Source organism: Cannabis sativa, chromosome 7 (genome assembly GCF_029168945.1).
Source record: "Cannabis sativa cultivar Pink pepper isolate KNU-18-1 chromosome 7, ASM2916894v1, whole genome shotgun sequence".
Lineage (NCBI taxonomy): Eukaryota > Viridiplantae > Streptophyta > Magnoliopsida > Rosales > Cannabaceae > Cannabis > Cannabis sativa.
Window position 1 is genome coordinate 42070294 of NC_083607.1, and position 12901 is coordinate 42083194.

At 34.5% G+C, this 12901-nt stretch overlaps 1 non-coding gene across 1 annotated transcript; it reads right to left on the bottom strand.

Moving 5' to 3' along the window:
- Positions 1–12794: 12794 nt before the first annotated feature.
- Positions 12795–12901, bottom strand: LOC115698350 (small nucleolar RNA R71). Its single transcript, XR_004008103.1, has one exon. It is a non-coding gene; the product is annotated as a small nucleolar RNA R71 (small nucleolar RNA).

The following is a 12901-nucleotide window of genomic DNA, read 5'->3' on the forward strand; positions in this document are numbered from 1 at the left end:
CACATATAAAGTTAAGAAACCTTACATTGGGTGCAGCGAAATTAAATGACTCCTTACGTTCAGATATCTAGCCCTTGATTCCTTTCTGTAGCAGAGCATTATCAATATCTGAACCTGGATCTCTTTCTCTGAATCTTTGATGCTGAAACTCCTTGTTGCTGGAAGTCTTTCTTCACGATCTTCCTCAATATGGTTGAGGTATCACTTGCTGTGTGTGGGCACTACTCATACACTAAGAATTTCGAGATCTCAATGAGGAAGAGAGAGAGAGTGGGTTCGGCCAAAGATAGGGAGAGAGAAGGCTCAGTTTTTTCTGAATCAGAAGTGTTAGAAGAAAAGTGTAATTTTCCTGAAGCCTTCACTATCTATTTATAGCATTCCACTAGGGTTAGGTTTGAATTATTTGGCATTAAAATAATGAAAATATTAGAGTTAGATTCCTATAAAAGTGGCCGGCCGTATACTAGTGGATTTGGGCCTCACTTTTTGCAATTTTGCAGTTTTATCTTTTCTGCATATGATTTTCTCAAAAACACCAATTTTCTAATTTAAGCATTTAAATGCCCATTCTAACTATTTAATAACTATAAATAATTATTAAATAATATTGTCATTTATCATATTTATTAATTGAACCATACAAAGTATCATAATTAACAAATATGCCCCTAAAACTCTTTCTTTACAATTTCTCCCTTATTTAGTGAAAAATTCACAAATAGACATAGTCTAATTTGAGAATTATAATTGATTAATCAAAACCAATTACATGAGTCTTACAAGCAATATTATCTCAACTAGTGCGGGGACCATGGGTCTATATAACCGAGCTTTCAATAAGTAGATCAAGAATTTAGCACTAAAATTCACTAACTTATTAATTCTTCGTTGAATCCACGCATAGAACTTAGAATTCCACCATATAGATGCATCATTATTTATCCATTGTTATAATCCTAATGTGATCAATGATCCTCTATATGAATGATCTACACTGTAAATGGATTAGATTACCGTAACACCCTACAATGTATTTTATCCTTAAAACACTTGACCACGTATAAATGATATTTCAGCTTATGTGAAATGAGTACTCCACCATTTATGTTCGTTTGGTCAAGCTCGATACAGATCATCCTTTGCTTACTATTCGCCAGATAGAAGCTATAGATTCCATTTTTATGCTAGCGCTCCCACTCAATTGCACTACCGTGTTCCCAAAATGTACGTATCACCCTGACCTAAAAGTAGGCTTAACTAACAAATCAAAGAACACGAATAGCCTATTGAGATCGAGCCTAAACATAACAGGATTAAGATCATTTGATCTAGGATCAACTAGGCGATATTGACTTGAATAGATATTACGGTAAGTTTAACAAATCTAAGTCAAAGTTCAATATCGGTCCCTTCTGATGCATACTCCATGCATCCAACCTGAGCTTTACTTTAACCAATGCTCTGGAAAGAACATAAAACTTCTCCAAATGCAAGTAAACTCTGTTGTAGATTATCATATCAGTAAAACCCTATGTCTGATAAATCTAGGAAACTTTATTCACATAGTCATGTTTACTTTCCAATGTGTTGACAAGACAATAAGCAGGATCAAGTATGTGAAAAGGGTTTCAGATGAAGTTATACATTATGTACATATAATCATGAAATAAGTCATGTGAACCATGCAACATTAAATGTTATTTCTTATCTATATTAATAAGTAAATCTGATTATATTGAAATGAGTTTTATTTAGGGCATAAAACCCAACAGTTAATCCCAAAATTGTATTTTAGCTTTAGAATCTTCTAAAGGGCTTGCTGTGGACCTCGCGACTTGTTCAGCCTATTAGGAGTTGCCTGCAAGTTCTAGCCGATCAGCCCTATTTTTAGGGTCTATCAAGCATGTGTGTCTGCCTTGGCTAGCCAACCTTGTTTTTAGGGTCTGTGTGGCATGTCCGTCTACCTTGGCTAGCCAACCCTTATTTCGGGGCGTTATTTAGCATATTCGTACAACTTTGTGTTTAGCTTCTTTGTAAAGCTTTGTCGTACAACTTCTCCATACAACTTTGCAATTCATCTTCTTTGTACAACTTTGTTGTCCAATTTGGCTAGGCAGCCTTCCTTAGTTGGCCAGGCCTCCATGGTCAGGCAGACCTCCTTGGTCGGACAACCTTCCTTGGCCGGCCAGCTATGGTCCGGCCAGTGTCTAAAGACTTGTCTTGTTCTTACCTTGGAAGCTGCATGGAGTGTACCTGTCTGGTTATTGATTGGTTGTCTTCCACGTGTCTTCTATTTTGACTATGTGGACATGCCACATCTTGTGGGTGAAAATTAGGATAATAAAGGGAATGAAGATCAACCCCTTGCTCAGGCAGAGCAAATTGTTGAAGGCAAAGAAATTGCTCAGGCGGAGCAACTAACGGAGGCCCCCTAAAAGGTCACACATGTGGAGCTAGATAGCTTATGCAAATTAGTGAGACACCTTGCGATCGTAGACAAGACTCTCAATAGAGATAGACTGTCTCCACTCACAAGAAGGATCATGGCATTGGCCATCCTAAAATTTACGATGCTACTAAGATGGACTACGTATACGAGAAAGGATGATCATCTTTCTGAACTACATAATTTTGAAGTGCAGACTAATCTATAAAGTATTTGACATGATTCTCGATGTCAGATCTTTCTAGCTATGTTGTTAGAAATAGCACAACAGTGGTATATCAAGCTTCCTCTGGGATCTATTGATTCTTAGGGTGCATTTGCAAGAGCATTCTATGACCTTCTCACTATCAAGGCATAGACCAATCGAGGCATCCACTCAAAAGAAAGTACTCAGTTAAGATGCAATGATTCTTAGAGGCATTCACTCAAAGGAGCAAGACCAGCCTTTAAAGAATTACATGCAATGATTCTTAGAGGCATCCACTCAAAAGAAAGTACTCAGTCATGAAGATGCTAAAGTTATGGCAATGGCAGTAGGACTTACTCCTATGAGTTCATTCTAGCAGGACTTGAAACTCAAAGCAGTGTATACTGTTCAAGAATTTTAGACAGAGCTGATGGCTTCATCAAGCTCGAAGAGGCCACCAAGAAGGTCGGTGGTGTTGATCCATCACTAATTGCACATTACTTTGCTTATCCACCTCCCCAGTCTCAAATTGATACTTATCAGGAAGATGAGGCATCAACATCTAGTACCTCAACTGAATCAGGTTCCCCCTCTGTCTCCCATCATACCTCAAGTAGGGGGCAGCGATGAAGAATCACCATCTGCTTTCAAAGATGACTCAAACCCGGCGAGAAGTGTTGAGGTTACTCCCTCTATTTCTCATGATGACTAGGAATAAAGGGCATCGACGAAGACGTTTCTGTAAGTCTCATGATTATAGTGAGCAAGGAAGTTACACTGAGGAGTCCCAATGATAAAAGGGAGAACCTCATGTTGTCATGGAAACATTAGTACCCAGAAAATGCATAGTTGGCACGCTAATTTCCCCAACATGATTCCAGTGTCAGTACCAAGGAACTAGATTAGGGAGCATCTGAGATGATCCCTAAAATCGTATTGTTCTTCAACAGTGGTCCATTTTATACTTTGCAAGTGGATGAAAAGTCACCTACTGATTCGAAGAGACCCTGTACAATCTCTCTTTATAGATCAACAGGATTCACATCATTAATGCATGATGATCCCTACACCAGTATAGTGGATAAGCTTTTTTGAATAAATGAGGCCTACATAGCCGTCTCATTTATATTTTTCAAATTAGCTAAAGACCCGCAATCACCGTCTCCTAGCACTTGATTATTAATATAATGAATAAAGCATTGGATTATTACTTTTTGGTACTTCAATTTTAATCAATCATTTGTGCCTCACAAGTCAACCTGGATATGTGGCTTTGAGATAACCTTAGTTGTCACTTTAGTGAGTTAACACTGCTAAGTCACAAGTCTCCAGATGAGCGACACTAATGTGATTGGATCCAATAGATATACATAAAATACTATGGATAAAACAGATGCAGTCAAATATTTTTGATTGGATCGATTGGAATAATTGAAATTGTATGGATTGTATCGGTAAAAAAAATGTAACATTCTATGTATGATTGGATTAGATCTAAATTGGCTTAAATACACTAAATGTGGCCTAAAAAATACCCCTAAATATAGTTCTTTAAGGTTGCTTTTACAAAGTATTATCAGTTTTTTTTAAAAAAAAAACGTGATCAAGATCACATTAGGTATTATCACTTACTTTAGTTGTTGCATGTTGTAAGATAGTACAAAGAAAAAATAGAACAATGACCATCTTCTCATGTGTATATATAGCCCAACATTTGCGATATTCTCTTGAGAAATTACGCTTGGGCAAAAAATATTTTTACTATAAGTTTAAATAAGTTCATTTAAGTGTTTTAAAATATTGTAAATGGTTAAGTGTGCACACACAAATTGTTTTTTTTTTTCAACTTATACGAATATTTGATATTTGTTAATAAAAATGTTTTCTTTTCATGCTATTGTTTGTCTTATATTTCAGGTCATTATAATTAAGTTGAGTTTATGATTTGGTATAACTGTTTGTAATATCCCAAAAAATATAATAATATTTATTTGGACATATTTTATTAAATGTGTAATTATATGAATATTGGAGAAATTATAATCTCACTTAAGATAATTATGGGTTAATTAGTGGATTTTGAGTAAATGAACAAATAAAGCGTAATTTATTTATTTCGAAGATTTTATCGGATTATGGGGTATTGTAGATACCCTTTTTTTAAAAAAAAAATTAAATATTTGTGGGTTAGCGACCGTAGAAACTTGACAGATTGGTCGGAAATGTCACGACATTAAAGGATGAGTTGAATTGGAAATAGACCGAACTAGTTTAAAATTTTAAGTTTTCGGTTTGGCGAATTAGTTAGAAATTACTTAAATACCCCTAAGTATAGTATAGTTTAAGTTTGGTGGGAGGGGTAGGATGGTCTTTTTCAAAAGTTAATTCTTTTGTCTCCTAGTGATTAGTTAGGCTAAAATCTAGTGTTAGAAAAAGGATTTTATGCGGAAAGTTATTTTGGGAATAAAAAGATAACTTAGAAATTGAGAAAAATAAAAAGAGTAACCCTTTTCTTCTTCTCCCTTCCTTCGAACCTAGAGGATCAGCATACTAGGGGGATTTTCTTCTTCAATTTACTCAGTTTCAGTGTTCTTGCAAGAGCTTGAGGTTGTCCAAGCTTTGAGGTGAGTTTTCTTGGTGTTTGTTTGGAGATTTCTTAAGTTTAAGCTAGTTCTTGATATGAGTTTTCTGATTTTGGAACTATGGTATTAGGTTGAGTTTAAATTATGTTTATAGGCCTGATTTAGAGCTTACTTAAGTTTAGATTAAGTGTATTTGATGGATGCTTGGTTAGGAATTAGAAATTTTGGTTTAAAAACCTAATTTTTGATTCTAACATGGTGGATTGGATATAGTGCTGAATTTGTGAGAATTGTTTGATTGTATACATTGTTTTTGTGTTAATGAACTGTTCTGGAGCTGTGTACCAGGTTTTGATGGGGGTTGGTTCGAGTTTTGGAGGGAAGAACCTTGATTTTTTGTGGTCTGCCAGAACCGGTCGACCGGTTGGTTCTGGTGCACCAGAACTGGTCGATCAGTTGTCTATAGAGGGAATTCTTAGGTTTTTCCTCGAGTTCTATTTTGGCTCGAGGTTGTACCTAATGTCTGATTTAGGTTATTTATGTATTGAAAGGCCTATTTTGGGATTGTTGGAGATTCGGGTTGTCCAGTTTAGATTTCGAGTTTTATTTCTAGAGTTTTGGTTTCGATACTTATTGAGTTTTGTATGTTGTGATATAGGGTTGGGATTGTCCAGCTCTGTTTCCACTCAGGTCAGCCCGCACACTTGATTTCTGGACTGAGGTAAGAAAAGTGACACGTACTACTTATGGTTAAATAATTAACGACTGTGATTGATAAAGTCTCGATTATAATGGATACCTGTTTATGTGTTTGTTATGCCTTGGCTATGACCAAAGGTTGGAAACAGTCAATACTGTTATGAGTAACTACTCTTGAAACCGCAGTTAGGTTTCTTACTTGTCGTTTGTTGTATCAGGCAATGATAGTGACATACGTAGCTCGTGGATAACGAGTGGTAAGGTTAGAAATGGTCATTATCGTTATGAGTAATTACTTGTTGAAACCGCAGTTAGGTTTCTTACTTATCGTTCGCTTTATCAGGCAATGATAGTGACATACGCAGCTCGTGGATAATGAGTGGTGAGGATTGGAAACGATCATTACCGTTATGAGTAATTATTCTTGAAATCGGAGATAGGTTTTTTACTTATCGTTTGCCGTATCGGGCAACGATAGTGACATATGTAGCTTGTGGTTAACGAGTGGTAAGGATACTTTATGAAGTACCACGATTGTGTGATTACGATGATGTGAAATGAATTAAGCATGTTATTATGTGATGAGTTGTAATCAGATACATCTTTGTTATAATGTGAATGAATGAATTTTATATTGCTTATGAAAGTAGCCTCTTTTCTTGCAGAGTCTCAGTGATTCACGGGATGTAAGAATACATGTTTATAGGGATGTAAGATTAGAGTGATTTACGAGGCACTAAAAATATGTGATTGTGTATTGAATGAATATTTGATTAGTGTAATGATAAAGCTATTCACGGCAAGATGCTATGATATTTTTATATTGTGTAATATACGGGTTCGTATAGACGTTATTTATATATGAAGGTTGAATAGATAATGAATCACGAGTATGTATGTTATGTTATGATAAGAATACTTGTGTTTTTATTGCTTTTGATTTAATAGCTTTTCTTGCTGAGTCATTGTGACTCACGGGTGCTTCATGGTGCAGGTAAAAAGGTTAAAAGTTGTGCTCAGCCATGATTCAGAGGTCTTCCAGCGGTGTACATGTCAGCCGCGTAGTCTTGGATTTTGAGAAGCACGATCAATCCTTTTCTATGATTGGAAATGTTGTTAGGTTTTATGCCCTAAATAAAACTCCATTTCAATGTAATTTATTTTATTCAACATCAATAAAGAAACAGAAGTATTTTTCATTCATTTGGGTATGTTTTGGTTCACTTTATCAATTGCTTGTCTATTTAATTTATAAATTCATCTTTAACCCTTTTCACATACTTGATCGTGTTTATTGTGCTGTCATCACATTGGAAAGTAAACATGACTATGTGAATAAAGTTTCCTAGATTTATCAGACACAGAGTTTTACTGATATGATAATCTACAACAAGAGTTTACTTGCATTTGGAGAAATGCTATGCTCTTTCCATAACGTTGGTTAAAGTAAAGCTCAGGTTGGATGCATGGAGTATGCATCGGAAGGGACCGATATTGAACTTTGACTTAGATTTAATTAAACTTACCGTAAAATCTATTCAAGTCAATATAGCCAAGTTGATCCTAGATCAAATGTTCTTAATCCTGTTATGATTAGGCGCAATCTTGAAAGCCTATTCGTGTTCTTTGATTTGTTAGTTAAGCCTACTTTTAGGTCAGGGTGATACGTACATTTTGGGAATACGGTAGTGCAATTGAGTGGGAGCGCTAGCATAAACATGGAATCTATAGCTTCTATCTGGCGAATAGTAAGCAAAGGATGATCTCCTTCGAGCTTGACCAAACGAACATAAATGGTGGAGTACTCATTTCACATAAGCTGAAATATCATTTATACGGGGTCAAGTGTTTTAAGGATAAAATACATAGTAGGGTGTTACGGGAATCTAATCCCTTTACAGTGTAGATCATTCATATAGAGAATCATTGATCACATTAGGATTATAACAATGGATAACTAATGATGCGTCTATATGGTGGAACATATAGAGCATTCTATATACTGAGAGTGCAATTCTAAGTTCTATGCGTGGATTCAACGAAGAATTAATAAGTTAGTGAATTTAGTGCTAAATTCTTGATCTACTTATAGGAAGCTCGGTTATATAGACCCATGGTCCCCGCACTAGTTGAGATAATATTGTTTGTAAGACTCGTGTAATTGGTTTTCATTAATCAATTATAATTCACAAATTAGACTATGTCTATTTGTGAAATTTTCACTAAATAAGGGTGAAATTGTAAAGAAAGAGTTAATAGGGGCATATTTGTTAATTATGATACTTTGTATGGTTCAATTAATAAATATGATAAATGAAAATATTATTTAATAATTATTTATAGTTATTCAATAGTTAGAATTGACATTTAAATGGTTGAATTAGAAAATTGGCATTTTTGAGAAAATTAAATACAAAAGTGTTAAAATTGCAAAATTACAAAAAGCAAGGCCCAAATCCATCAAGCCATGGCCGGCCACTTTTGTAGGCATTTTAAACTGATATTTTCATTCTTTTAATGCCAAATAATTCAAACCTAACCCTAGTGGAATGCTATAAATAGATAGTGAAGGCTTCAGGAAAATTACACTTCTAAATCAGAAAACCTGAGCCTTTCTCTCTCTAACTTAGCCGCCACTCTCTCTCTCTCTCTTCTTCCTTAGAATTTCGAACTTACCCTAGTGATTAGAGTAGTGCCCACACACAGCAAGCAATACCTCAATCATAGTGAGGAAGATCGTGAAGAAAGATCATCAGCAAAGGAGTTTCAGCATCAAAGATTCAGAGAAAGAGATCCAGGTTCAGATCTTGATAATACTCTCCTACAGAAAGGATACAAGGGTTAGAGATCTGAACGGAAGGAGTCATTTAATTTCGCTGCACCCAATGTAAGGTTTCTTAACTTTATATGTGTTTAATTTCATCGTTTTAGAAAGTTCATATTTAGGGTGTTAATAAACATACTTGTGAGTAGATCTAAGATCCTGGTAAAATAATTCCAATAACTAGTATCAGAGCCATGGTAATTGATTTACTTGCAAGAAATTTGGACTTTAAAACGATGGTTTGTCTTGTTTTTGGATGGTATTATGTTGTATTGAGTGTTATTTGATGATTGATTGGTGTTTGTGAATTTTCGTGAAAAATAATTTAATATCTGTTTCTGGAATTATTTTTATTGGATAGTATGGAAAAAATTAAGCAAGTTACTTTTTTACAGAACTCAATTTCGATTTAATTTGAATTAGTTATGATTTTTTGAAGTTTCAAAAAAATCGGGGTTGAGCTGAAACCCTCGTGCGTGCGCAGAAATCATGCTTATTTCCCAAACCGCCGAGAAACCTCGCCCATGAAACCCTCCTACGCGCGCGGACGGGTATGCACAGCATCCCGTCCGTACAGCTCGCAATTTTTTCGTTTTTCTTCGTTTTTTCATGCTTTTTCATGGAATTAACTTCCGATTTTTTGTGTAGTACTGTATTTATACTATTACTATTCCTAATTCAATTCTAATTATCATTATGAATTAATTTAATATTTTTTAAATTTAATTCAAGATATTAGTGTAATTTGAATTTAAAAATAGTTAGTATCTATCTTATTTGCTTAATAATCTATCTTATTTTAAAATTTGATTATATCTTATCTTATTTTTAAATTTAAGGTCAGATTTTAAATATTTAAAATTAAAATTTTTTTAAATAATTTGACCTTATTTGAATTTAAAATAAGATAACTATAATCATGTAATTTTTAAATGAAGTAAGATATTTTGCTAACTTTTAACTTTTGTTATTTTATTTATGTAAATTACATTTAAAATCTGAAAAAGATATTCATTTATCTTTTTTAATTTTTTATTTAATTTTTATTTATAAAATAACATTTAAATTTTAAAACTAGTTAGCAAATTTTGAAATGGTATTTAGGTTGGTTGAAACTTAATTTTTCAAAATTGTAGGTTTAATTTTAAATTTAAATTTTTTTTTAAATTTCAAATTTTTTATTTAAATTTTCAAAATTATTTTTTTATTTAATTAATTATTTCGAAATTAATTTAAAATTAAATAAATCCTACATCCAACTATCTAGTTAACCTTGTTGCAGGAGTATGTGTTTTAGCTTGTGTGTAAGTTTTCAAAACCTATTATTACTTGATTGTAAATAGCCATGGTTACTTTTTGCCAGATCTAATGATGTAATGGCTCCCTTGGTCAAGTTAATAATTTGTAACAGGTATATTTACAATCTTCTTTCATCTGTATGACCTAGCAACATGATAGGACCCATCCAAAGTGTGCATGTGTGAGCCTATGTGTTTAATTTCATTATAGATACATATAGGTTAATGTTGCTAAATAAAATACCATAGTTCTTGATAGATTTTATATAGGCCCATATAGTTTTTGGGCTTATTCAATTAATAACAGTTATTCATTTTAAGGTTAAATTCCTCTCTTTTGGGCCTTGTGTGAGAGTTGGGAGCCATAGAAGTGGGTACGACATACTGAACCCAGCACCCCCTCACATGAACCACCCCAATTGTGAAGGCCCATTTGCCTGATTTGAATAAACTGTACTAGGTTAATTACACTAGTTTAACCTAATAAAATTGATTAGCAACATAATTAATTTCATTTATTTTGAAATTAATTTAAGAAAACCATAGTTTAAAGAATTTTATATTCTAAGCTAAACTATATGTATTTTCTTGTATTTAATTAAATATAGAATTATAACCATCTAGATTCTTTCTGAAGCTTAATTTAAATATTTCATTAAATATTCCTATTTAAGTTGATAATTAGTTATCTACAACTAACTGTTAGGCTATTTTTAGCCTATGTTTTGGATCTAATTTATGTGCGTTTTTAGCTGTGTTAGGACGGAATTACGCTTGTTTTCTATGTTTTCAGGTTCTTTGGAATAAAAGATGTCTCGGGGGCAGAAATTAAACAAGAGACGGGCTGAGCCAAGAAAACGCAAATTACGGGTTATTTTGTACATCTGGCCGCGGCTAGATATAGCTTGGCCGCGGCTAGATCCCAAAATAACAAAAATTTAGAGCTGCTCCAGTAGCCGCGGCGAGGCTCCATATGGCCGCGGCTAAAAGGCCCTTACAGAACGGCCTATTTTTCTTACTCATCTGGCCGCGGCGAGAGTGTATATGGCCGCGGCTAAAAGGTGCTTACAGAAAGACCCCTTATTTGCAATTATCTCGCCGCGGCGAGAAGAAGCTTAGCCGCGGCGAGATCCCGTACGGACCAGGGGCATTTTCGTCCATCGAACCCTAAATTTCCATTATAAATAGAAAACTGCGATTGGAAGTCAGGGAGAGCGATTTTGGAACCCTAAAACACAGCTGAGAGCGGCAGGAAGAGCATAGAGATTCAAGTGAAGATCCAGAATTCATCCTCCAACAGTTCTTTTCTTTATTCCTCTTTAATTTATTTATGTTGAATATTGCTATAGGAATGGTTATGGATTTATTTCTGAACTAAATTTCCCATTTAGGGAGGATGATGATTGTTGTTTAATGTTTTGCCTAGTTAATGTTTAATTACCATTCCTCAATTCTTGTGTGTGAAATTATCTTAATTTGTTCTTAATTTCATGTTTAAGATTGATCACCTTGTGCATGTTCTATGATCTCAATTCAAAATCTGAAAAGTGAGAATTGAGAATGCTAAAATTAAGATAATCGATGTTCTATGTGAAACGAAAGTATTCACATGACTTATGTGACGAGTAGATTATTACTTAATGCTGATTTCATGTTAGTTTAATTAAGGAATTAATTAGATAACATGTGATTTAGAATCTAGAAGATCTGAAAGGAGCTAGGTTATTTCATAATCTGTCATTCACTTTAAGAATAGGATAGTAATTAAGCATTAACGATTTGGGTAAACAACAACAGGATTCTCCTCCCTATTATCTCATCTTGCTCAACTTTCAATTGTGTTATCAAGTTTTCTGAATTACTTTCATACTTTACTATTTTTAAATCATAATTACTTTTGATCTGCCAGATAGAATTTTAAGTATAGTTTAGTGGTATTTAATCCAATTCCCTGTGGGATCGACCTCACCTGTGTGAGATTTACTACTTGATTGTGTATACTTGCGTAGTGTTTATAAATTATAGCAACAAGTTTTTGGCGCCGTTGCCGGGGAATTGTCAAAGATTAATATTACATAAAATTATACTAACTTCTACTTTGGTATATTTTCTCTTGCTGATTTTTTTTTTCTAACCTTTCTCTTGCAATAATTTCTTGATCTATTTCAGGAATCCTAAGTGCATGCGCCGTCAAGGACAAACAGTCATATTACCAGTTGATCCTGAAATCGAGAAAACTTGCAGGAGGAATCGAAAGAATAAGAGGCAAGAAAGAGTTTCAGCAACTGCGGAAACATCAGAAATCATGGCTGCCAATGTGAACAATAATGCTGGAAACAATGGGGGTAATAACGGTAACAATGGAGGTGCCGTGGAAGATCAAGCTAATGGCCGTAGCTTGAGAGATTACATTCTCCCTACTCTGACGGGAGTGCAGTCATGTATCAGGCCACCGGCAGTGGATGCAAACAATTTCGAGATTAAGCCTGCCATCCTTCAAATGGTGCAGTCTTCAGTTTAGTTTGGTGGTCTACCTTCTGAAGATCCTAATTTGCATCTCTCTAACTTCATGGAACTTTGTGAAACTTTTAAAGTTAATGGAGTTAGCGATGATGCCATTCGACTGAGGTTGTTTCCATTCTCGCTCAGAGAGCGAGCCAAGAGTTGGTTGAATTCCTTGCCACCTAATTCTATTGCTACATGGAATGATCTGGCAACAAAATTCTTGTCAAAGTTCTTTCCTCCAGCTAAGTCTGCAAAGCTGAGAGGAGAAATCAATAATTTCTGCCAACAAGATAATGAATCTCTCCATGAGGCTTGGGAGAGGTTTAAAGATCTGATCAGGAGGTGTCCTCATCATGGTAT